Raw genomic sequence first — 25,743 nt, forward strand, 5'->3', positions numbered from 1 at the left:
TTTATTCTAAAACTCTGACTCAAACTTTGCTGTGACAACCAAGTTTATATAACAACCTGACGGTTATGAGGTGCCCAGATATTTTTCTATGTGCATATGTGAACGTATTTATGGGTGAGATGTGTATCTAAATCTGTAGAGTAATTAAAGTAGCATGCTCTCTCCATTGTCAGTTAATCCACTGAGGCCTGAATATAATGAAAAGGCAGAGGAAGCAACAATTCTCTCTCTTCCTTCCTCTGTCTTTCTCTCTCTCTTCCTTTCTTTCCCTCTCTCCCTCTCTGTTTCATCTCCATCTCTATCTTTCTGTCTCTATATGTCTGTGTATCTGTGTGTCTCTGTCAGTCTCTTTCTTTCTGATTAGGTAAATTGGAGCATTGGTCTATGTTCAGACTTAGAATTGCCTATTGACTCATGTGTTGTCAGGCTTTTGGAATTGAATTAGAGCTGATGTGGTTCTTCTAATTCTCAGACCTTTGGACTTAGACTGCAACTATGCCTCCAGCTCTCTTGAGTGTCTAACTTACCAGTTTAATATCTCTCTGTTTATAGCGTTCTCTACATACACAAACACACACAAAAAACCTTCTATTAAAATTCCTGACTAGGTTGACCCATTGTAATGTATAAGATGTACAAGACACTATGTTGAAAATGACCTTTACAAATTGGGATGGTGGGAGGAGTTGAGGATGGTAGGGGAAAAACAAAGGAGAAGGTAACAATTCTCAATAAGAAATGTGCTCATTACCTTACTCATGTAACTGTAACCCCTCTGTACAGTATTTTTACAATAAAAACATATTTAGAAATCCTGATTAATAAACATCCCTCTTCAAGTCTATTCTCTTATTCCACAGCTTAGCCATCTTAAACAAGAGTACCCATTGATTCATACTGAGGCCATATTCACTCTTTCTAATATCCTCCTTCCACTCTGGAACCCTGCAAACTGATTTCTCCACAATTACCTGCCAACATGAACATTTCCCCCTTCCCCTCACACAACTTCCAGAGAGACCTCTTGTGGAAGATTATATGCTCCTTTTTCAATCTTAGACACTGTAGCCTCTCCAACAGAATGGAAAAAATCTCCCAAGCCTAAAGTTATTTCTACTTTGCCAAGACCTAGCTCAATATCTGCTCCTTCTGGTCTATAATGAGTGTAAAGTTAATTTAGGAACCAGTCACTATCTAATCCCCAAGAGTTTAGCTAATGTATTTTAACAAAATAGGACATGCTTTTCAAATGAGTTTCTTCAATGAATTAAGAGATGACAGTGTAATTTTGTTCTTGAGAATAATATACAAGATATGATAGTTGGCTGAGTATAGTCACAATTCAAAAACTTAATAAAAAATATGACCTTTTCCATTTGTAAACCTATTTAAGTCTCCCCACTTAGCCTTTCCCAATAAAGCACTAATTATATAATGGTTTATTTTTGTGTGTGTGAACACAAGACTCTTAGATAAGAAATCATTATTCATTAATGATAATGGGCTCCAACAAAGTTAATTTCATTGCAATATATGTATTCATATAAATAAAGTATTATATGTACACATATACTTAAAACTAATGCAATACCTTGGTAGGCTATTTTTCTCTTTTAGTACTGCTTGTGTTTATATATGTATGTGTATGCATGTACATGTGCCTGTGCATGTATATATAAATAAATATTGCAATGATATGTTGAGCTCTAAAACACAAATATACTGCTCTACTAAAAATCATAGATTAAATTAGATAATAGGAAATAGAAATTGTTCTAAATATTTTAGCATAAATGACTTTAATAATATAAGGTAAAATATAATTAATAAATCTTATTACTTAACTTATACTAAAATTTTTGATGCTGTGCCCTTATCTACCATGGCAGAACTATGTCATTTTCTCTCTGCTTATGTAATATTTCTCAAGAACTCATGGATAGCCACTAACTAAGAAAAATATTTTTTTCAAGTTCTTAACTACAAAGACAAGAAATTAAAAAATTATATTAAGTGAAGTAAACCAGGCCCAAAAAAACATAGGTACCATGGTTTCCCTTATCTTCAATAACTAGTATATGTCTGGGACAAGCAGAAAAGGTCAGATAAGATGATTTAAGTGAGGGGCTGGGAATGTGGCTCAGTGGTAGAGCTCTTGCCTTGCATGCCTGAGGCCCTGGGTGCGATTCCTGAGCACCACATAAGCAAAAAGAAAAAAGCCGGATGTGGCACTGTGGCTCAAGAGGTAGAGCGCTAGCCTTGAGCTGAAGAGCTGAGGGACAGCGCCCAGGCCCAGAGTTCAGGCCCCACGACCGGACCCAAAAAAAAAAAAAAAGATAAGTGAAATAAACCCCAAGATAGAAACACAAGTATATTTTTCTTCCTTGCTATTCTTTCTATCATATTTATAAGGTACCATGTGATTTTTTTGTTGCTTTGTATGTCCCTCCCCCACAGTATAACCCCTGTTTTCACTGTATTTGATGTTGGTATAATTTGTGGAGGAGAAGGGAAAAAACAAATTGTTTAAATAGGCATACAGATTGACCCATTGTATTAATGAGATGTACAAGACATGTTGAAAAACGAACTTTACAATTTAGGGGGGTGGTGTAGCTGAGGAGGTGGGAGGGAAGGGATGGTAGGGGAAAAACAAAAGAGGAGGCAACAATGCTGGATAAGAAATGTACTCATTACCTTGTTCATGTAACTGTAACCCCTTTCTACAGTATTTTCACAACAAAAAACTTAATAAAAAGAAAGATAAAGTGATATAAAAGCAAAAAAAGAAATAAAGATACTGTGTAAATAAGAGTGCTGGAGAGGGTAAGAAAAGTAGAAAGAATAGGAGAAAGAATGGTCATTTATATTTTATTTAATTTACAAACCATCTTCATACTTATTTCCATTTTAAATTAAAACTAGACTATACAAACAATTAAACTACACTATAACTAGAGCTATCTAGTCTCAACTACACCAAAGTTTAGACTAAGACTAACTTCTCAGGAAAACCATTGTTAGAGTGTAACATAAGCTAAACAATAAACCTAGCTCTGCTGATCTTAACTCTGCTTTTTCCAGAAAATGATGTTGTATACATATAAATGTCAAGTTCCAATCTCTCCAATACCATTATATACATCTGTGTTTTTAGTTTCTATCGTGCTGTACTACCCATCCAAAATCTGGAAATAAAAGAAGAAATGGGCCTCAGAATGGTTTCCTATTTAAAAAGCAGCAAGGAAGACAAATCTGCAATGCTAGGCTGTGTGGTGAGTACTGAGATGGAGATACACAGAGACAGCTATAGAAATGTGAACAGCTGACTGAGAAATAAAGATAAGACATAAAAGGGATAGAAAGGACAGGTGGAGATCACCTGAGTGAAGAAGGAGACTGAGGCACATGTACCTAAACACTGAGGAGAGGACTTGGAGAAATGAGACTGATTCCTATGACAAAAGAGCAAGTACAAACACAAGGGAGAAATGTGGTTATAAACCTTAATGATTGAATAGAGAACAGTGCTTATTGGATACAAAATTGATTACATAACTTCTTCGCTTAAAGTTCTTCAATTACTTATATTGCTATTTGAATGAAATTCAAACTCTTGACCATGCTATGAAACATGTTACCAATTCCCAGCTTCTTTCTTACTGAAAATCTTCTGCCTGTAGTGCCTGTCTCTTCCCAACCCAGATCTTTCTATTTACTAATCCTTCTCATTACAACAGTCGATCTTCATCCCTTCACTCCCATCTGTCAGCCAAAGTACTATCTACCCACCAAGGATTTCTCAGAACTCTGAAGGGTATAGATTAGTTCAGTATATCTTCTGATAATATCTTCAACATTAGTTTTATAGCCCTTAAAATTTATATTCATTTTGATTATTATATATTCAGTACCTATCTATCTAAATATTATGTATGGTTTGTATATTCTATATTACTTAATCCAATATTAATTATTTGTGAAGGCCTTTTGTAAGTACATGAAGTGATAGATTGTGAAAGGAATGATGGAGTTTTGTGGTAGAATGAAAGTTCAAGGTAAACATAAATATAAAACAGCTGTGAAGCATCCATGTAAAATGTTTACAAGGCAATTTTTCTTTTAGGTAAAATATTAGAAATATCAATCAAATACCAATAAAGTAAAATATCTCTTTTTCCATTTGCAAAAAGTAGTAAGGTTGGAATATGTAATGCTGGAATTTGCAATTCTGAGGGTCACTGGCAACCTAAAAGAGGAACACTTTGTGGGATTTGTGAAGGAAAAGCAAAGTGCAGTAATTTGTGAATCCAATCATCTCCCCAATCCTATTTACTACAGCTGAACACCAGAGCCCCTACTGGCTGATACACAAGACGTGAATACTTCTCTTAGGAATAGATCCAAATATAAATTTAGCTTTTGTAGAACACAAGTAGCTAAATACTTGTTTACTTATATCTGGTTGTTTGGGGAATCTATGCTTGACCTCCAAAGATATAGGCTATTGACTCCACCAAAAAAAATAATAAACAGGATAAAAAGTACTTTAACACTAAGAGTTGTAGTTAGAAGAAAAACTACTTCCCATAAAATAACTACTCTAGTCGTGAAGAGCAAGGAAGTAGTGTGTCAGAAAAATTAGAGAAGATAGAAATAAATATGTTATTATTAAAAGACAAGATCTTCAAAATTGAGGAGAACATGCCAGTGAACACAGCAAAGGGAAAGAGGAGTGAGTACTACTGAAGTATTTTAGATATATGGATAGAAAAAGAATAATTCTCTGAAAATCCTGTTTAAATATGAGGAAAGGAAAGACAAACAGAGGAGGTGAATTTGAACTAAGTACATGTGTTTATGTGTGGAAATATCACAATAAAACCCTTTGTACAATTCATAATATACACTAATAGAATAGAAAAATAAATAAGTAAAAAGCAATTACAAAACAGCCAGCCACAGGAAAAGTAAGTGAATATTAAGTCCCAGATCTATCTGTACTGTTTGAAGATCTGAAAAGGTAAGGCTTCCTCATAGTGCTATGTCAATACCTGATAGTAAAGCATAATACATTCTTATACCTAAATAAAGAGGCTTTAAATTAAAGAGTCTTGTTTTTACTTCCTGGTCCTGTGATAAAAATGCCTTAGAGGAATAACCCTGTGGACGCAAAGATTTACTTTGGCTCACAGTTTCAGATTTTTCAACACATGGTCCCATAGCAGTACCGCTGCTGACCTGTGGTAGGGAAAGCATCAAGGCAGAGAGGGGTCCTGGTGGGGTAGGTAGCTCGCCATGTCTGTCACCCGGGAAGTAGAGAGAGGGGAGGCTTGGAGGCAGCATAGAGACCCCAATGGCATGCTCCCAGCACCTACTTCCTTCAACTAGGTTCCTCTTTCTTTTTCACCACCTCCCAATAGCCAAGCAGTTCAAATTATGAATTAGTCCATCAACATATTAATTGAGCAATGAGGTTGGAGCCTCATGATCCAGTCACTTTAAAAGTTCGACCTCTGATCATTGCTCACTGGAGACCAAGGCTTGTAACACATGAACCAAGCCATATGATCCAAGCCATAACAAGACTGTCTCTTGCAAGGCAGGATATCCATCCCCAGATTCCTAGGTCAATGGTGAGCCTGGACCTCTGAGGACAAATTTGGCCTTCGTAAGGCTGGTTCCACTGGGTACTCCATTGAGGATCCAGTGATTGCCAGAGGAATTGCCCTTTGGCTCTTTTGTTTTGTTTTTATCAAATATTTATTAATCTGGTCTTCAATATTTAACTAATGTAAGTAAGTCAGTTATATCTTTTTTAATTCACGTGTTCAAAGAGTTATTGCCTGGTCTACCCAAGCTCCCTGAGACACTATAAAAGCTTTCAACAGGTGCCAGTGGCTCATAATTATAATCCCAGCTTCTAGAGGCTGAGATCTGAGGCCAGTCCAAGCAGGAAAGTCCACAGACTCTGCTCTCCAATTAAACACAAAGAAGGTAGAAAGGGAGCTGTGGCTTAAGTAGAAGAGCACTAGTATTGAGCAAAAGAAGTTCAGGGGCAGAGCCCAGGCTTGAGCTCAAGTCTTGGGTCTGGCAAAGAAAAGCTATAATCATTTTTCTATGTATTTCTTTTTGAAAGTCCATCTTTTAGTAATTTAGTATGTTTCATTTACTTTTGTGAAATGAAGTAATTCTGCCTATTTATTTGCTTTATACCTACATATTTTATTGATTTTTTGCAATAGCAAAAAATTATTTTGAGATGGTAAACCAGAAAATTTATTTATGGAATCCCATCTGCTACTGCCAACTTACTTGCCAATAGAAAGGTGACAAACACAGTTATTTTTTAGCTTTAGTTCAAAGAATTATTTATGGTGCCTTTAGTAGCCATAAGACAAAGAAAGCAAAGGTTAATTTTACCTTAGTATATGTCTGATCCAAGCAGAAACGGTCAGATAAGGTGATGTTAGACGAAATGAACCTTAAGATAAGGACTCAAATGTTTTTTTCTTTCTTGCTATTGTTTCTAACATATTTATAAGATATTTCTTTGTTGCTATGTATGTCCCTCCCCCACGGTATAACCCCTATTTTCACTGTATTTGATGTTAGTATAATTTGTGGAGAGGAAGGGAAAAAACAAATTGTTTAAATAGGGATACAGGTGGACCCATTGCAACAAGGAGATGTACAAGATGTTATGTCAAAAAATGAACTTTACAACTTTGGTGCTGGGGGGGGAACGGAGCGGGGGTGGGAAGGGGGGATGAAAGGAGGGGGGTGGAGGGGGGAGATGGGAAGGGATGGGAAGGGGAAACAAAGGAGGAGGCAACAATACTTGATAAGAAATGTACTCATTACCTTGCCCATGTAATTGTAACCCCTCTGTATGGTATTTTTACCAAAAAAAAGTTTATCATTTATATATTTAAAAATAGAATTGTCAAACCTCCAGTTATTTACATTTTATGATCACCTAGAGTTTTGTATGATGTATACTAATATTTAAGTTGACAACAATAAGTGTTGTTGATAAAAGAGGAAAATTTGAAAACTTGGTTTCTTTTAATCAGGCTTAGGATACACAGTGATAGTAGTGGTTTTGGAGTTTGAACTCGAGATCTTCTGCTTGTTACTTGAACCATACTTTCAGTCCTTTTCCCCTTTAATTTGTTGTTGTTTGATCAGGTGGGGTCTCTGCTTTTTTTGTTTTTGGACTGTGATCCTCCTACATATATGAGGTTAAAGGTGTGAAATACCTTTAACCTCCAGCTTTAAGGTAGGACCTTGCTAACTTTGGCTTTCAACTTTGGCTTTAAAAATCTTTAACCTTCCATCTCTGCCACCCACCTAGTTGGAGTTACATACATGAGCCAGACATGAATACATGTATTCATAAAGTTTCCTCACAGATGATTTATTTCCTCCCTCCATTTGTTGTTAGGGACAGAAAACGAGACTTCTTTTTAGTGTGTGACAACCTAGAAAGCCAATGATAGTTGAGATTTTTACAATAATTTTTTAAATCCTCGCTGGGTAAGATATTCTGCACATGTTTTTCCTAAGAAAAGTCAGAAGAACATAAGAGTTTATTGGCATTTTAGAATAAAAGTAAAAATGGGGGGGAGAATTGGGTGGGGAGGGTGGGGGGGAGGCTGGGAAGGGATGTGAAGGATAAACAAAGGAGGAGGCTGCAATGCTTGATAAGAAATGTATGCATTATCCTGCCCATGTAATTGTAACCCCTCTGTACAGTATGTTCACAAAAAATAAAATTAAAAACAAGTAAAAATAAACCACAATCTGGAATGACTTCTAATAGTTATTGCAACCACAGAGTCAGGACCAGGGCAGATGCTTTATGAAACTATGGTAAGATCCTCCACATAGAATATTGTCCAGACCAAGGTGGTTCAGTGGTAGAGTGCTTGCCTTGCATGCCTGAGGCCCTGGGTTCGATTCCTCAACACCACATAAGCAAAAAGAAAAAAGCCAGAAGTGGCGCTGTGGCTCAAGTGGTAGAGCACTAGCTTTGAGCTGAAGAGCTAAGGGACAGTGCCCAGGCCCAGAGTTCAGGCTCCATGACCAGACCCTCCCCCAAAATAAAGAATCTGAGGTTTAGGGAAAAGTGGCTAAAACGAAGTATCTAGTTTAAGCTCAAAAAAGAAAAAAAATACTGTTATGTAAACTTTGTCCTAGTCCATGGAGAAAGGGCTATTTCTTCATGTGGAGTCAAGACAGAATCAGACTATCCTAGATGTTTCTAGGTTGGGGAGGACGAAGGCTTCATCCAGCAGCTAGACATCCGAAAGAAAAAAACAAAAGATGATAGGAAACACTGTAAGAAAAAAATAAGACCACAGGGAGCCATAGCAAGTACAGGCCAATCATCAGTGAGCAAAGGATCAGCACTTTAGATCAGAAGAGCTGCCTAATTTGAAGCTGTCTAAATTGGCGCTCCCAAATGAAAGGAGTTAATTGAAAGATGCTTTTCACAGAGTTGAAGGAAGTAGATCCACATAAATTAATTTCTTGGAATGTGAACCTATCCTTCAGTTATGTTGTGCCCATTGAAAACATGAGGTAAATAAGTTACTTAAAGTTTGTCCTACTTGTTTTCATTAAAACAAGGTATTGATAACTATAGCAACCAGCCTTCTCTCTGTACCTACAGAAGAGTTTATGTTCTGAAGCATCAGTGCCCAGTAGTGAAAACTTAACTATTGTATATTTGTAAGTTCATAGTATTGTCTCATTTGACATTTACAACAAACATACAAGGTAGGTATTAGAACTCCCTTCATCTAATAGATTAAAAAGAAAAACATAAGGCTTGTCCAAGTTTATAAAATTAGATTACTGTTGTGCATCCAAATTGGGTAGCTCTGTCCATAGAGCCCAACTGTTCAATCACTTTATTGTCTAGGTAGATTCTAGAAGCTCAGAGTTGGAAGGTGGGAGAATAGCCCTTTACTTGAAATTATTTCAAAAGTAGAATAAACACAAGACATATAAAATAAAGAAGCTTTGAAGAGGAAAGGAAGGTGCTGGAAACTTACAATAGAAAAAAAAGAGCATGAGAAATAGAACTTGTCCTGAAATTTTAAAAATGAAGCTTCTTGATAGGCAAGTGCCTGGTGGACCCTTAGTGGTTTCTACATAGAAGGCACTGCTCCCGTCTACAGGTATGTAAAACACAATTTCATGTACCCTTCATGTATTAATTCAGCGAAAGCACAAGCCTCTTGATTACCAAGTCTTTGCTGAGAATGCGACTTAAGTTCCATCTATCCTGTTAAAGGTACAGCTGGTATGCTCTCTACATACACATAAGTGGTACTATTCTCTTTCTGGAAAGACTTTACTTTTGATAAGACTTTACTACTCTAGTTGTGTGTTTCATTTCTTGCCATTCCTTCTGTCTATCTCAAGTAACTTCTCCCTAGGAAACCCTTCGTTCCTATTTCTATTTGGCAAAGTTTCTCTCTCACCTTGAAAACCTAGCATAGATGGTGATTGTTTTTGAAGCAGAGTACTGTGAGCTCCCCTAAGTTCTCTGAGTCTCCCTCTCAAACTTAATGTCCAGAAGACTAACTGGCCCTCCAACCCTAATCCTATCAACCTGCAAACCCTCCAACCCTTTGTATACAGAAATTCTATATACACCTTCCAGGTGCTTTTGCCCTGACCTTACACTATTTCACAGCTTTGTTTCTTTTTTAACAGAAAACTCTATGACAATATTCATGACATCATGTTTTAAGGTGATTTGCAATATGCGATTTTTCTGGAACAAAAATTAGTGCTACAATAAATGTAGTAGAATTCTGAGAACAACATAGTAAAACATAAATAACTAAATTAAGATATTATACCGGCTTTATCTTTATATATAGCATTTAATACTTAACTTTGAATGTAATTAAATTTTTCAATGTAACATTCACAAAATACATAAGGAGGAAAAAGAGCAAGCTCCAAGATATTATTTTATTTCAACTTTGTTTTCTCTTTCTACGTGATCTTTTAATTTCCCTATGCCTAATCTTTCCTAATTATTTTAACAACTGCTACCCAATTGATTGCTCAAAATTATCCCCACTTGATCATTTCCTTTATCACATATAGCGTTTCATCATTCCATTTCCTATTTCTAGAATAAATCTCAAGTCTGCTCATTGCTCTCCATCATTCTGAGCTGCCAATTGTTATCTCATTGATGGACTTTTGTTTTATATTTTTGTTTCTACTATTGCCTTTATAATCCCATCTCCATACTTCCACTCAGAGGCATCTTTTTTAAATTTAATTTTATTGTCAAGATGATATGCAGAGGGGTTACAGTTACATACATAAGGTAGTGAGTATATTTCTGGTCAAACATTGTTATCCCCTCTCTTGTTTTTCTCCCACTATCCCTCCCACCAAGTACCCCCCTCAAGTTGTACAGTTCAATTCCAACATATTGTCTGTTGCATTGAAATGTCCTTTGTCTCGCCTTTGTTGTTCCCCTTCCCTTCCCTAATTCATATAAACATATATACAATGTACAAGGTACCAAAATAAAATACAGTGACAACAGGATATTAAACCATAGGAATAAGAAAAAAAGAAAGGAAAAATAAACAACTTCACATAGTACATTAAAAACAACAACAAAGAAAACCATCTCGTTTCCATATCTTGGAAATAAGATTCATTTCACTTAGCTTCATCTTATATGGTCATATGTACATAGCTATTGAGCTACTGTGATCCTCTTCTAGGACTATCCTAGACATGTACTAATTATTACAAATGAGGGAAAACATGGAGTCAATGTTTCTTTGGGTCTGGCTCATTTAATATGACTTTTTCCAAGTTTTTCCATTTCCTTATGAATGGGGTGATGTTATTTTGTTGGAAGCATAAAATTCCATTGTGATATATACTACATTTTTTGAGGTAAAAGCAGATTCCCTGAAAACACTACAGGAAAGAATAGGAAAAACACTAGGGCTCCTTTGCACAGGTTAAAACTTTCTTAATAAAGACCCAGAAACACAACACATTAAAGAAAGGTTGGACAAATGGGATTACATTAACCTGCGGAGCTTCTTCATGGCAAAGGACATAGCTAACAAGGTAAAGAGAAAGCCCACAAACTTGGAGAAGATCTTCACTATCCATACAACAGACCAGGACTTCCTATCTAAAATATACTTAAAACTCAAAATTAAATCCACCAAAAATAAATCCACAAAGAAACCACCCCATTAATAAGTGAACTAAAGACTTAGAGACTTCTCTGAAGATGAAATAAGAATGGCCAATAAACACATGAAGAAATGCTCAACATCTCTAGACATAAAAGAAATGCAAATCAAAACAACATTGAAATTCCACCTTATACCAGTTAGAATTACTATTATCAAAAACTAATAACAACAGATGCTGGAAGGGATGTGACCAAAAGGGAATGCTACTACACTGTTGGTGGGAGTATAAACTTGTTCAACCACACTGGAGCAGTATGGAGGTTTCTCAAAAGACTACATATAGAACTCCTCTATGACCCAGCAATCCCACTTCTGGTCATTTACCCAAATGACCACAAGGCCATACTAAAGCTACCAACACAACCATGTTTATTGAAGTATATTATTTACCATAGCTAAGACAAGGAACCAACCCAGATGCCCCTCAGTAGAAGTATCTTTTTTAAACTCTTAAAAGATACTATCCTTTTTCATATATACATATTAGTAAACAATTGTATTAATTAAATATAATTACAATGCATTAATATAATATGTATTAGTTTGAATTATATATATAATGACTCTTTTGTCTGATGATGGGCTCTGAAGCTGTATTCACAATTTGACTATTTGCATAGTGCTGCAATAAATGGGATAGCTCTGTAAAAAAAAAAAAAAAAGATACTACCCTTTTTAAATGTTCCAATAACTTTCCATTGTCTTTTTGAAACATTCAACCTGGCATTAGTAATCTAGTTTTTGCTTTCCAAACAACTCTTATCTCTCATTCTTTCTCATCTCTCATTTTTTTACTATGCTCCAGCCACAGTAACGTTACTGTTATTCTTCATCTTGCCAACATTTGAGAGCATTAGTATTTGCTCTTCACAGAAAGAGTTCTTCCATTATGAATGTCTTTCTATACTCCAATTTTGGATTGAATATCAATTCTACCCAGAGTTCTTCCCTGACAACTCTACCAAAAATTTTTCTACCTAGATAAAAGTATCTCTGTCTTTCTTTTTTTCTACCCTTGCAGCTCATTCACTTTGTGAAAGGACTGGTTTGGGAAGGATAGAAGGACAGATAGTACCAAGACAATAAACAAGGTTACTATGTTACTATAAATGATAAGTGCTGTGAAGAAAATAAGTAAGACATGAAAGTTGGAGGAAGAGAGAGAAAGACAGAGAAAAAGAGAAAGACAGAGATATTTGTTGGATAATAGGTATTTTGTTGTGATAATTCCACGTATGTACACACTGTGACTCAATCAAACTTACTCCTTCCATTATTTTTTCTCATCTTTTCTTCCTTCTTAAAATAATTTCAACAAGTTTTAGTGTTCTGTTTCCATACATGTATATAGAGGACTTCAACCATATTCATCTTCACTCATTCTCTCTGTTGGCTTTTCCCTCTCTCACTTTACTGGACCTATGATAGAGCCCATTTTATTTTCCTGTCATTCATATTTTCATTTATTTATGTGTATAAATTGTGCAATGGAGTTTTATCATATTCTCACATGTATATGTTAATTTATAATATGTACTGTATCATCTCTTATATTTTTCCCATGCCCTATCCCCCTCAGCTTTCAGTGAGTTTTCTTATATTTTTGTGCCTAAACACAATATATTTCAACATTACTTATCCTCCATCAATTTCTTTCCCTCACACCCCTTTTCTTTCTGCCTCAAACAATCCCACAGTTACAATTAGGTTGTGTGTGTGTTTGTATACATACATATATGTATGTATGTATATGTGTGTGTGTATTGATATATCATTTAGGTCTAGATTCTGCAAATGAGCAAATCATGTTGATATATCTTTTAGAACTAGATTCTGCAGATGATATTTGTAGTTTTGAACGGGGCTTATCTCACTCAGGATAATGATTTCCTGTTCTGAAAAAAAGATCACTTTCTATTTTTGCTGAATAAACAATGTCATTTGGCATGTGTGTACCATGTTGTTTGTAAACAGTTGTTAGTCACCTTGGCTGATACTACCATTTGGCTATCGTGAACACAGACTGCAATAAATACAGGTAAGCAGGTGTCTTTCTAGTATAATTTACTCCTCTTAGGATAAATGCTCAAGGGTAGTATGGCAGGGTTATATTTTAAGACTTTGGAGAAACTTCCCTTCTGATTTCCGTAGTGGTTGTACTAGTTTACATTCCCAACAATAGTGCCTCTTCACCAGCATTTGTTGAGATAAAATGGAGTCTTAGTGTAGTTTTGATTTACATTTTCTTTATAGCTAAAGATATTGAACATTTTTCATGTATCTATTAACTCCTTGTATTTCTTCTTCTGATTTTTTTGCTTTTTTATTATCTTTAAATAGCTCAATTCATATGTCCACTTGGTAATGGGGTTATTTTTTTCTTTACTATTTAATTTTTGTGCTCTTTATACTTTCTTTTATGACTTCACATTTTCATAGCAAGCTCTGCAGATGAAGAAAGAAACATACATTATTTGAGAAGAATTGAATATAGCACCCTGGTAATTACTATGTGACTATAGATGTGAAAATGACATTAAAAGCTTTGAAAAATGTATCATCTATAGTTACTAATTTTTAATTTTTCAGGAAAAAAATTAAATCAAAGAAGAAGCAAGCTGGGTGCCCGTGGCTCACATCTGTAATCCTAGCTACCAAGGAGGCTGAGATCTGGGGATCATGGTTCAAAGCCAGCCCAGGCAGGAAGAGCCCATGAGTGGTTTATCTCCAATAAACCACTCAGAAAACCAGAAGTGGTGCTGTGGCTCAAATGGTAGAGCACTAGCCTTGAGCTGAAGAGCTGAGGGACAACTCCCAGGCCCAGAGTTCAAGCCCCACGACCAACAAAAGAAGAAAGAAAGAAAGAAAGAAAGAAAGAAAGAAAGAAAGAAAGAAAGAAAGAAAGAAAGAAAGAAAGAAAGAAAGAAAGAAAGAAAGAAAGAAAGAAAGAAAGAAAGAAAGAAGGAAGGAAGGAAGGAAGGGAAAGACAGAAGGAGGGAAGGAAGGAACGAAGGAAGGAAGGAACGAAGGAACGAAGGAAGGAAGGAAGGAAGGCAGGAGGAAAGAAGGAAGGAAGGAAGAAGAAAGAAAGAAAGAAAGAAAGAAAGAAAGAAAGAAAGAAAGAAAGAAAGAAAGAAAGAAAGAAAGAAAGAAAGAAAGAAGGAAGCAGTAGAAACTTCTGAAGCATTTGCATATACGAATAGTAAAATGGCAATAATAAAATCTGAAAACTTCAACGTTATTTGCAGAGAGCATGTGTCTGCTACATTTATCTCCCTGTGTGTTCAAAGCACCTCTGGATTTAATTCTAAAAGGCTCACAGTGCAATTGAAGATCATATGATCAAGAGAATTGAGTTTAGTAATTCCACAAGAAAAAAGTCCAACTGAGGTAATGTATCTGAATTTAGTACCCAAATTAAAAGTTTGAGACTTGGCTTTCCCAGAAGCAATTTCTAATCTCATCAGGGAATGTATATGCTATAAATAACATTATGTAGCTCAAAAGCTAATTGCTTGTGAACACCTAATTGAAAGTAATAGCTAATGAGAGGGTTGCATTAGTGACTTAATGTTAGTGGTCACATTAGAATTTCACATTTACACAAACCTGGTTTATTTCCCCTTCTATGGTTGGCACTAGTGGATACGTAAATTATTCTGGGATCACTACAGCAGCAGAGTACAGGCTGGACCAGGTTCAAAGGACATTAAAGAATATAACAAAGAAAGCCCCATTCCTATTTCAGATGTTCTTCGACTGGGGTATAATTCTGTCTGAACTAAAACAAATAGTCTTTGAAAGCATAGAATGAACATAATAGCCAATTGCAGAGTTCGTTGTTCTAAACTTAAAGTATAAGGAATCATAGACAAATAAGTTGGAAAGCACATTATCATGTTGCCTTCTCCCTCAAATTTTGCATTATAACTAATGTGCTCCACACAGGGTGGGATCTGATTTTTTAAAAATGAGAATGTGTTTCCTTCCATCAACAAACCTGGCCTTGGAAAGAGGCATACAAAACAGATTCACACATAACTGTCTGACAAGATGTTCACCGATAATTTTAGCAGTGTTGAAGAACTTATTGATACATTTTCCCCTCTTAGGAAGGCATCTTAAACTCATGGAGGGAATGAAGAACTCGAGAACAAAAAAGCAAGTGGGAAATTTGAAACTTTGCAGGAAAGTGGGTGTCTGAAGTAGGGCATCTTTAAAAAGTTCAGGCAATATGCTGGTACTTATGAACAATTGCCTTACTACCAGAAAATTTTTCAGCCAAAGTTTTTGAACATAAAACTTAAATTCAACAAGATGCAATATCTTAAAAACAGATTGACCTTCTTTACTCTAAAAATTACAGGACATGATGACAAATAGCACAGCAGAGTAAGGTTATGTCATCAGACATGTTCTTTCTTTCCCTCTGTGATGACTATTGGATAGGAAGGAAAAGCATCAGTGTTCACTAGTAAATGATCTAATAAAAGAATACATTTAAGCATTAAATAATTCTCCTGAATTTGGGGCTTTCACTATCTGGAAAAAATGCGTTTCCATAAGAATATCTTTTAGTGGTTGATTTATTCAGTAATCCATTCATTTATTCAGTAATCCATTCATTTATTTAGTAATCCATCCATTTATTCAACAAATATGGAGGACAGTTGGGCAGGGGTATGAATAAAGAATTACTGGAAGGCCAAGAGCCTGTGACTCACATCAAGTTGAGATCTGGGAATCGAAGTTCAAAGTTTGCTGGGCAGACAAACCTGAGAGGCTCTTATCTCCAATTAACCAGCAAAAACTCAGAAATGGCAGCCTGGCCCAGTTGAGAGTGAAAAGCCCCAGTATCAGCACACATAAAATAAAGAATGTTAGGAAACAGAACTTCAGCTTATGATATTCAAGCATCTTATATCTCTTATAATTAGTCTTTAAAAATTTTATTTCCCTCCCCAAACAACAGGATCCCAACAGGGATCCTGGGTATCTTTAATAAGCAAGAATCTGAAAACGTGAAGTAGTATATTTAGGGCAACAAAATTATTTGCAGATCCAACATACTTATGGGGACAAGGCTTCTAATTTATCATCAGCGATCCTTAGGGGCTTGAGAAGAAATGTTTTCATGACAAGGACAGCTAAATGAGGCCAAGGAAATTAGAGAATTAGATATGTTAGCTTTGGACCCTGTTTCATATGATATTGAAACTCCAACATAAAAGTGAAGCTCATTTCCACTACTCCTAGAGAATCCTAAAGTCATGATATTTCAAAAATTCTAGGGGATAAAACTGATTCTTCTCATTCATATCTGAAAAATTATAAGCATAAATAACTGCCTCTAATCACATCACGACTTAGTTTTAAACATCCATATTGAAATTCCATCATCTACACTCTGGATATTTTTTTAATTCAAAAATTTTATTCCACCAATTGGCTTGGCAATTTTACACTGATTGTTTTCAATATAGTATAAATGGATTTAAGTATGCTTATGGAGGAAGATGATAATATCATGAAGAATAATTTTTAATTAAATACCTTGGTTTATATCAGAATAGACTCATAATTCTAAATGAAATACTAAATACTACCTAACTGGAGATATGAGAGAACAAAAATAGTCTAAAAACATAACATAGTAACAAAGCTGTATATAGAACTCAAGAGGGTTCTTAAAACCAAGCAGGGTCCCATAGTTTGTCACATTGGCTCCTATTTTCCCAAATACTACTCTCTAGCTAGAGAAAAAAAATGAAATTTCTTTTTGTAAGCCAATAATTTTAAGAGAACATCAAATCCAAATATTTTGGGTAGATCTATTTTTTATTGGAAAACTGTAGGAAAATGAAGACCTACATTTCAGTAAAGGAGAGTTTAATAAAACCCATACACCTAAGAGAATGAAAAATTATGAGGAACAGTGTCTATTCAGGTCATCTATTTTTTGATCTACTTCAGAATTAAAATCAAGTGACATGTACATAGTTATTTCATACAATAGCTATATAATGATGAGATGCACCATTGTTACAAAGTGGGGAAAGATGTATTATCTCCACATTACTGAAATATTTCATGTTAATGTTACATTAATGTTGAGAAAGTAAGTTATCTATTTTACATGAGCTGCCATAATCAGCAATGCCACTGACAAGGATGTAGCATCCTTAAACTACATGAAAAGTGGAAAGCTGTAGCAAACATACCCCAGACCTGCAGATCTCAGTTATTTTTTGTGAACAGAATGGTTTCACGTTTAATTCTATCTGAAATAGAAACCCCAGGAACATAAAAGAACAACTTATTATAATGTTATAGATTTGATACCATGTTGTTTACACCCTCTCCCTTGATTTTTTCCTTGGGTCCAGGAACTCTTCCAAAAGCTAAGAAAAATGTGAACTTACAATCAACAATTTCCCTCCTTAAGAAACTTACATACAAGAAGTGTGGGAAATATGACAGATTTAAAACAAAATTTTAAACATAATTATAGATGGTATAACGTCTATGAAAGAGAGGAAGAAAGAACTCAATGCTTAATGACCTTAGATAGTGTGACCATGAAAGTCTACTGCAAAAAAGCAAAGAATGAGAAGGAAACACAGAAGAGTTCACAGGAAAATTCTTCCTGATTGAAAGAAAAAGTACAAAGATCTTAAAACAAAGCAAATTCCACCCTTATTTTTTTCAACTGTAAGAAAAAGCAATAATGGCTGAAAAAAATTCTGATTCATGCTTTTAGCCACCTACTTGTTCCCCCATGATAAACATCTAAAAACTAGACAAGGCATACGAAGTACTTATTTCAGGCATTAAAAATTCAGGCAGAACAAAACAAAATAAAACAAATTGACCCCTGAGAAAGGGAAACAAATGATTGACTCCCATTAGCTCAGTTTTCTGCTTCAAGTATATAGAGTAGGTTTGGAGGAAGGAAGACAGCTGAGCACAAGGTTGAGGTGGCTGAACATTAGGAAAAGCTCTAGAAATTTGAATAAGGGTCACTAGCATCCTTGAATGAATACAAAGCTGCAATGTGCAAAAATCCAAAGTGCCACTTGAAGAATAACACTCAAAGGACCAAAACAATCCCTAGTGTAGAGAGCAAATATGAGTTTCTTCAAGCCAAAGAGAAAGAACTTAATACCTGGGCACTTCACAAGTGTACAATAGAGAAAGGTCATACATAAGGCATGTGTCTGAACTAGACCTAGAGTACAAGTATCTCTAGTTCCATAGAAGTAAGTAACTGCATATCATTCCAGAGAAGTAAGTAAACTACAAGTAAGTTAATTGCATACAAGTAAATTTGGCAAAAAAATATAACAAAAGAAGACACTAAAGACTTATCAAAAGTAGCAAATTTTAATTCATTTCCCAAAGTAAAATCAGATAATAGACACAGTCCCCAAATGATAGCAATAATGTGCTTAACAACAAGAACTTCGGCATGACGACTATAAATACGCTTAAAGTTTTTAAAAAAATTGAAAGTAGTGAGAAGAGGGAACAAAACTACTAAGAAAGAATAAAAACTAATGAAATTTCTAATCTTGAAAAACATATCTCAAAAATTCAGTAAATAAGTTCAGTAAATAAGTTTATTAAATTCTGCAAAAATCAATTCAGTGAAAATTATCTAATACACTGAATAATTTCTGAAGTTATCCTTTCAACAGAGATAAACAAAGGAAAGAAGACTTGTCAATTTCACATAAAAAATTCTCAGCAAGAAGACAGTGAAATTTTTAAAGTCTTGAAAGGGAAAGAAAAAAATGGACTAAAATTCTGTACCTAGACAAACTACTTTGTAAAACATAAAAATGAACCTGAAATAATCTGATCAAAGACCTTAGAGTCAAAGAAGACACACTGAAAACATTACAGGATGGAATAGGAGAAACCCTAGGTCTCCTTGGCACAGGCTGAAATTTTCTTAACAGAGACCCAGAAACACAACAAATCAAAGAAAGATTGGACAAATGGGATTCCATGAAGCTGCAGAGCTTCTGCATGGCAAAGGACAGAGCTAGCAAGATCAAAAGAAAACCCACAGATTGGGAGATCTTCACTAGCCATACAATGGATAAAATATCTAAAATATACTTAGAAACTCAAAAAATTAAATCCTCCAAGAACAAATCCTCAAAGAAACAACTGCCCAATAAATAAATACTTAAAGAGAAACTTCTCTAAAGAGGAAAGAAGAATGGCCAATAGACACAAGAAGAAATGCTCAACCTCCTTAGCCATAAAAGAAATGCAAATCAAAACAACATGGAGATACCACCTCACCACAGTTAGAATGGCTATAATCAAGAACTCTAATAACAATAGATGCTGGAGGGGATGTGTCCAGAAGGGAACCCTACTGCATTGTTGGTGGGAGTGTAAACTTGTTCAACCACTTTGGAAAGCAGTATGGAGGTTCCTCAAAAGACTCCACATAGAGCTCCCCTATGATCAAGCAATCCTACTTTTGGGCATTAACCTGAATGTTCACAAACAAGACCATACAAAAGCTACCAGTACAACTATGTTTATTGCAGCATTATTTACCATAGCTGAGATATGGAAGCAACCCAGATGCCCCTCAGTAGATGAATGGATCAAGAAAATGTGGTGTATATGCACAATGGAATTCTATGCCTCCATCAGAAAGAATGACATTGCCCCATTTGTTAGGAAATGGAAAGACTTGGAAAAAATTACATTAAGTGAAGTAAGCCAGGCCCAAAGAAACATAGGTCCCATGGTTTCTCTTATTTGCAATAATTAGTATATGTCTGGGACAAGTAGGAAAGGTCAAAAGCTATGTATATTTAACCAGATAAGATGATGTTAAGTGAAATGAACCCCAAGATAGGGACACAAATGGTTTATTTTCTTTCTGGCTATTGTTCCTAATGTATTTATAACATACCATGTGATTTTTTTTGTTTCTTTGTATGTTCCTCCCCCACAGTATAACCCCTATTTTCATTGTATTTGATATCAGTGACCTACATCTCGCATATACACTTCTCTTATTTGGCGAGGGGAAGGGAAAAAACAAAATGTATAAATAGGGATACAGGTTTGACCCATTGCACCAATGAGATGTATAAGACACTATGTTGAAAAACAAACTTTACAATTTAGGCAGGGCTGGGGGTGGGGAGGTATGTTGTGGAGGTGGGAGGGAAGGGATGGTAAGGAAAAAACAAAGGAGGAGGCAACAATGCTTGATAGGAAATGTACTCCTTACCTTGCTCATGTAAATGTAAGCCTTCTATACAGTATTTTTACAATAAAAAAATATAAAAAATTTAAAAAAGAATCTGAGTCTAGTAGACTTGCCCTACAAGAAATTGCAAAGAAAATTATTTCAGCTGAGGGAAAAAAAATGACCACTGTATATTGCGATTTACAAGAAGGGTTAATGAGTGAAAAGACAAAACACATTTTTCTCTAAAATTTTTAATTTTTTTATTTTAAAGACAATTGTCTGTAGCAATATATTTTCAAGTTTGTAAGTAATTAGAGAAGACATATATTCTAAAATTAAAGTTAATATTTGGCAACTGGAAGTCCATTGTTAAGTTCACGAATTATGCAGGAAAGAATACACCTATTATAAACCGTTCGGCAATCACTAAAACAAAATAGCTTAAAAAAAAAACAATAATATTAGCTGGGTGCTGGTGGCTCACTCCTGTAATGCTAGTTACTCAGGAGGATGAGATCTGAGGATCACGGTTCAAAGCCAGCCCAGGCAGAAAAATCCATGAGACTCTTATCTCCAATAAACCAGAAAACCACCAGAAAACTGGAAGTGGCACTATGGCTTAGGTGGTAAAGCGCTCGCCTTGAGCTGAAGAGCTTAGGGACAGCACCCAGGCCCAGAGTTCAAGCCCTATGACCGACAACAATAAATAAATAAATAAAACTAAAACAGTATAGTAAATGTTACCCAATTAGTTCAAAAGCACAAGAGTGTAGAACAAACAATAGATAAAACACACAAAATAAATAGTACAGAAGACTTGTATCAATAGTTGTTATTTAGGGGTCAAAACATCATAATTAAAAGATAGATTATCAGCCATTCCTATATTCTTATTCTTTTGTAGCATTTTGCTTTTATCCAGTCTGTCTCTATAACTTGACGAGGCTTTTTTTTGAAGTCTTGCTTTTTTATACAATCTGAAAATCAATATAAGCTTTAATATAAGCATATTCTTAGAAGAGCCTCAGTCAATACAAAAGTGAATCAAGCAATAAGAAAAGGTTTCATTGCAACTTACACAAATTTCTATGAACACAAACTAAAATTAATAAAAATTCTTCACCTCTATTTTATGTACATTTCTTCTACCTATGATTTCTGTAGTCATGGAAACCAGGATTTGAATTTTGGCTCTATCATTTGTTTACAAACTGCATAATCTAAGCCAGGTTGTAATAACACTTGTTTAAAAAATTTGTTGTCAGGAATACTACATTAGATCATACATTATTTCAATTACCACTGTTATTATTTATAACTATTTTAAGAGCTATAGAAATGGACTGTTTTATTGGTTTAGTCAAAGACCAAAACTTCATAACATCCAAAAACAATATGATACAGATGTTCTATGTGGGTTGGTCTTTCAGCCTCAATCAGCTCATATCTTATTTTAGGATTGACTCTGATACTACCATAACCATCATATCACCATCTTGGCATCTTATACAACAGGAAAAACTGTGTGATTACTTGATTATGCTATTAGGTTAAAAAGATAAACTGAATCATGGCACATTGTTGCCACTTTGGGATCAGATGAGATCTGATGTATCTTGGTTCTCCTCCTGCTAGCTGAATGATTTGGAGAAAGTTTATTATTTTTTATTATTTATTATATGAAGGGTTATAATGAAGCAAATAATCATATATTTGCAGTTACTGAGATAATAAATGTTCTCATTACCATTTCATCAAAATTATGGAATAATTATAACTCATGTAAAAGCTTTTTGCTTTATTTAAACCCAAGACCAGTGAATACATTAGTATACAAAGGAGCTTGAGAAATTATGTAAATGTTAATACAAATGGCTGAAGGTAACTAGGAAAATGGGAAGAGAAAAGAATAAAAAGTATCCAAGACAGCAATAAAAAATGTCACCTAAATTCAAGGCATCCCCACAAGCTAACCAACCTGAGCTTGAATCAACCTAAAACTATGGGCAGAAGATAACCATAGAAGTAGGACAAAGAGTAATAAGGCAAAAGCAAGTGTTTAGAATGCAGCAAAGATATTATTTTGAAGAGAATACAGAATAGTTGCAAAAAGAGGGGTAAAATGCTAGAGTGGGCTGTTTTGTAAAACCTGAAGTGAGAAGTTAAAGACAGACTCCACACTGAAATGAAATTACACACTGTCCCTGTTTTGTTAACTGCTTGTGGGCCCTTAGAACAGTAGGCAACCTCTGATCTCTTCATCTGTGATAGCTTAGAGAAATTGTCATGAGATATTACATTGTTTACAGTAAAGAACATATGTATTTAGGCTTTTCGTGCATTCTAAGCCTAAATAATTGCTCTACATTCACTCATATTTATCCTCCTGCTCTTCAGCAAGAGGATAACTTTTTCTTTTTTTTTAATGTTTTTATTGTGAAAATACTGTACAGAGGGGTTACAGTTACATGAGCAAGGTAATGAGTACATTTCCTATCAAGCATTGTTGCCTCCTCTGTTTTTCCCTACCATCCCTTCCCTCCCATCTCCACAACTACACTCCCCGCACGCAGCCCCCCACACCCCCATCCCCACCTAAATCGAAGTTTTTCTTTTTTTTATTGTGAGAATATCGTACAGAGGGGTTAAAATTACATGAGCAAGGTAATGAGTACATTTCTTATCAAGCATTGTTGCCTCCTCCTTTGTTTCCCCTTCCGATCCTTTCCCAACCCCCCTCCCCCAGTGGCCGCCCCTCCCCCTCCTGGGCGCCAAAGTTGTAAAGTTCATTTTTCGACGTCTTGTACTTGTACATCTCATTGTTGCAATGGGTCCACCTGTATCTCTATTTAAACATTTTATTTTTTCCCTTCGATTCCACAAATTATACCAACATAAAATACAGTGAAAACAGGGGTTATACCGTGGGGGAGGTACATACAAAGCAACAAAGAAATACCTTATCAATATGTTAGTAACAATCTCATGAAAGAAAAAATGTTTGAGTCCTTATTTTAGGGTTCATTTCGCTTAGCATCAACTTATCTGACCGTTTCTGCTTGTCTCAGACATATACTAGTTATTGCAAATAAGAGAAACCATGGGACTTAACATAATTTTTTCCAAGTCTTTCCATTTCCTATCAAATGGGGCAATGTCATTCTTTCTGATGGAGGCATAGAATTCCATTGTGTATATACACCACATTTTCTTGATCCATTCATCTACTGAGGGGCATCTGGGTTGCTTCCATATCTTAGCTATGGTAAATAATGCTGCAATAAACATAGTTGTACTGGTAGCTTTTGTATGGTCTTGTTTGTGAACATTCAGGTTAATGCCCAAAAGTAGGATTGCTTGATCATAGGGGAGCTCTATGTGGAGTCTTTTGAGGAACCTCCATACTGCTTTCCAAAGTGGTTGAAAAAGTTTACACTCCCACCAACAGTGCAGTAGGGTTCCCTTCTGGACACATCCCCTCCAGCATCTATTGTTATTAGAGTTCTTGATTATAGCCATTCTAACTGTGGTGAGGTGGTATCTCCATGTTGTTTTGATTTGCATTTCTTTTATGGCTAAAGAGGTTGAGCATTTCTTCTTGTGTCTATTGGCCATCCTTCTTTCCTCTTCAGAAAAGTTTCTCTTTAACTCTTTTTTTTTTTTTTTATCGGTCATGGGGCCTGAACTCTGGGCCTGTGCGCTGTCCCTCAGCTCTTCAGCTGAAGGTTAGCACTCTACCACTTGAGCCACAGTGCCACTGCCAGCTTTTTCTGTTTATGTGGTGCTGAGGTATCGAACCCAGGGCCTCATGCATACAAGGTAAGCATACAAGGTAACCACTGAGTCACCTTCCCAGCCCTCTCTTTAACTCTTTAGCCCACTTACTTATTGGGCAGTTGTTTCTTTGAGGATTTATTGTTGGGGGATTTAATTTTTTGAGTTTCAAGTATATTTTAGATATGAGACCCTTATCCTTTGTATGGCTAGCGAAGATCTTCTCCCAATCCATGGAAATCAAAACAGAGAATGGAAAAACCTCTCATATCCCTGAATTGGGAAGAGCAACATTGTGAAAATGGTAATACTTCCCAAGGCTATCTACAAATTCATTGCGATACCTATCAATATTCTAACCTCATTCTTCAAGGAAATAGAAGAGGCAATCCAAAAATTCATATGGAACAATAAAAGACCCCGAATAGTAAAAACAACCCTTAACAGAAAGAACAATGCTGGAGGAATATCAATACCAAATTTCAAACTCTACTACAAAGCCATAGGCAATCAAAACAGCTTGGTACTGCCACAAGAACAGACCTCATGACTAATGGAATAGAATTGAAAACCCAGAAATGAACCCACAGACCTATAGCCACCTAATCTTCTATAAGAGAGTTAAAAAAAATAGAATGGAAAAAAGAAAGCCTTTTAAGTAAATGGTGGTGACAAAATTGGTTAACCACTTGTAGAAAACTAAATCTGGATTCTTATATATCACCCTGCACCAAAATCAACTCCAAATGGATCAAAGAACTTGGAGTCAAAGCAGACACTCTGAAAACATTACAGGATGGAATAGGAGAAACCCTAGGTCTCCATGGCGCAGGCCGAAATTTTCTTAATGGAGACCCAGAAACACAACAAATCAAAGAAAGGTTGAACAAATGGGATTGCATGAAGCTGCAGAGCTTCTGCATGGCAAAGGACATAGCTGGCAAGATCAATAGAACTTTTTCACAAAGTTCAGATAGAGTTTTGCTAGTAGCAAACAATTACTGGTAAACATTGTCAAATTGCCTGTTCAGTATCTGTTCTCTGCTTGTTGCTCAAGAAACAAACTTTAAATCACAATATATCCTCATCAGGCAAAAATCAATCCCATGAAATGATTTTAGATTTTGTGTGTTGATAAATAGTGGTTCTATATTGGTTTATTGTACATCCACAGGATATGCTCTTCTATTATTTAGGCTCTAACAGTCCCTGTGCACACTCAGATGTTCATGGAAGTAGTCATTTCTTCTGTCACTCTGCATCACTGGTTTGCAATTCACTGTGGCAGAGTAAATCATCTATGAGGACTATAATTTGGCTCTTCAGTGCTTTCTACATAGGAAAAAAATCTAATAAACATGCCACCAAGATTAACCACTGCTCTTAAACTATTCTGGGACATCTCCACTAAAAGTTTTTATTTTGCACCAAATGTCAAGAAATAACACTTATACTCAACTGCCACATTTCCAAATGCAGTTT

Source organism: Dipodomys spectabilis, unplaced genomic scaffold, assembly GCF_019054845.1.
Source record: "Dipodomys spectabilis isolate Male_0828 unplaced genomic scaffold, ASM1905484v1 ptg000015l, whole genome shotgun sequence".
NCBI lineage: Eukaryota > Metazoa > Chordata > Mammalia > Rodentia > Heteromyidae > Dipodomys > Dipodomys spectabilis.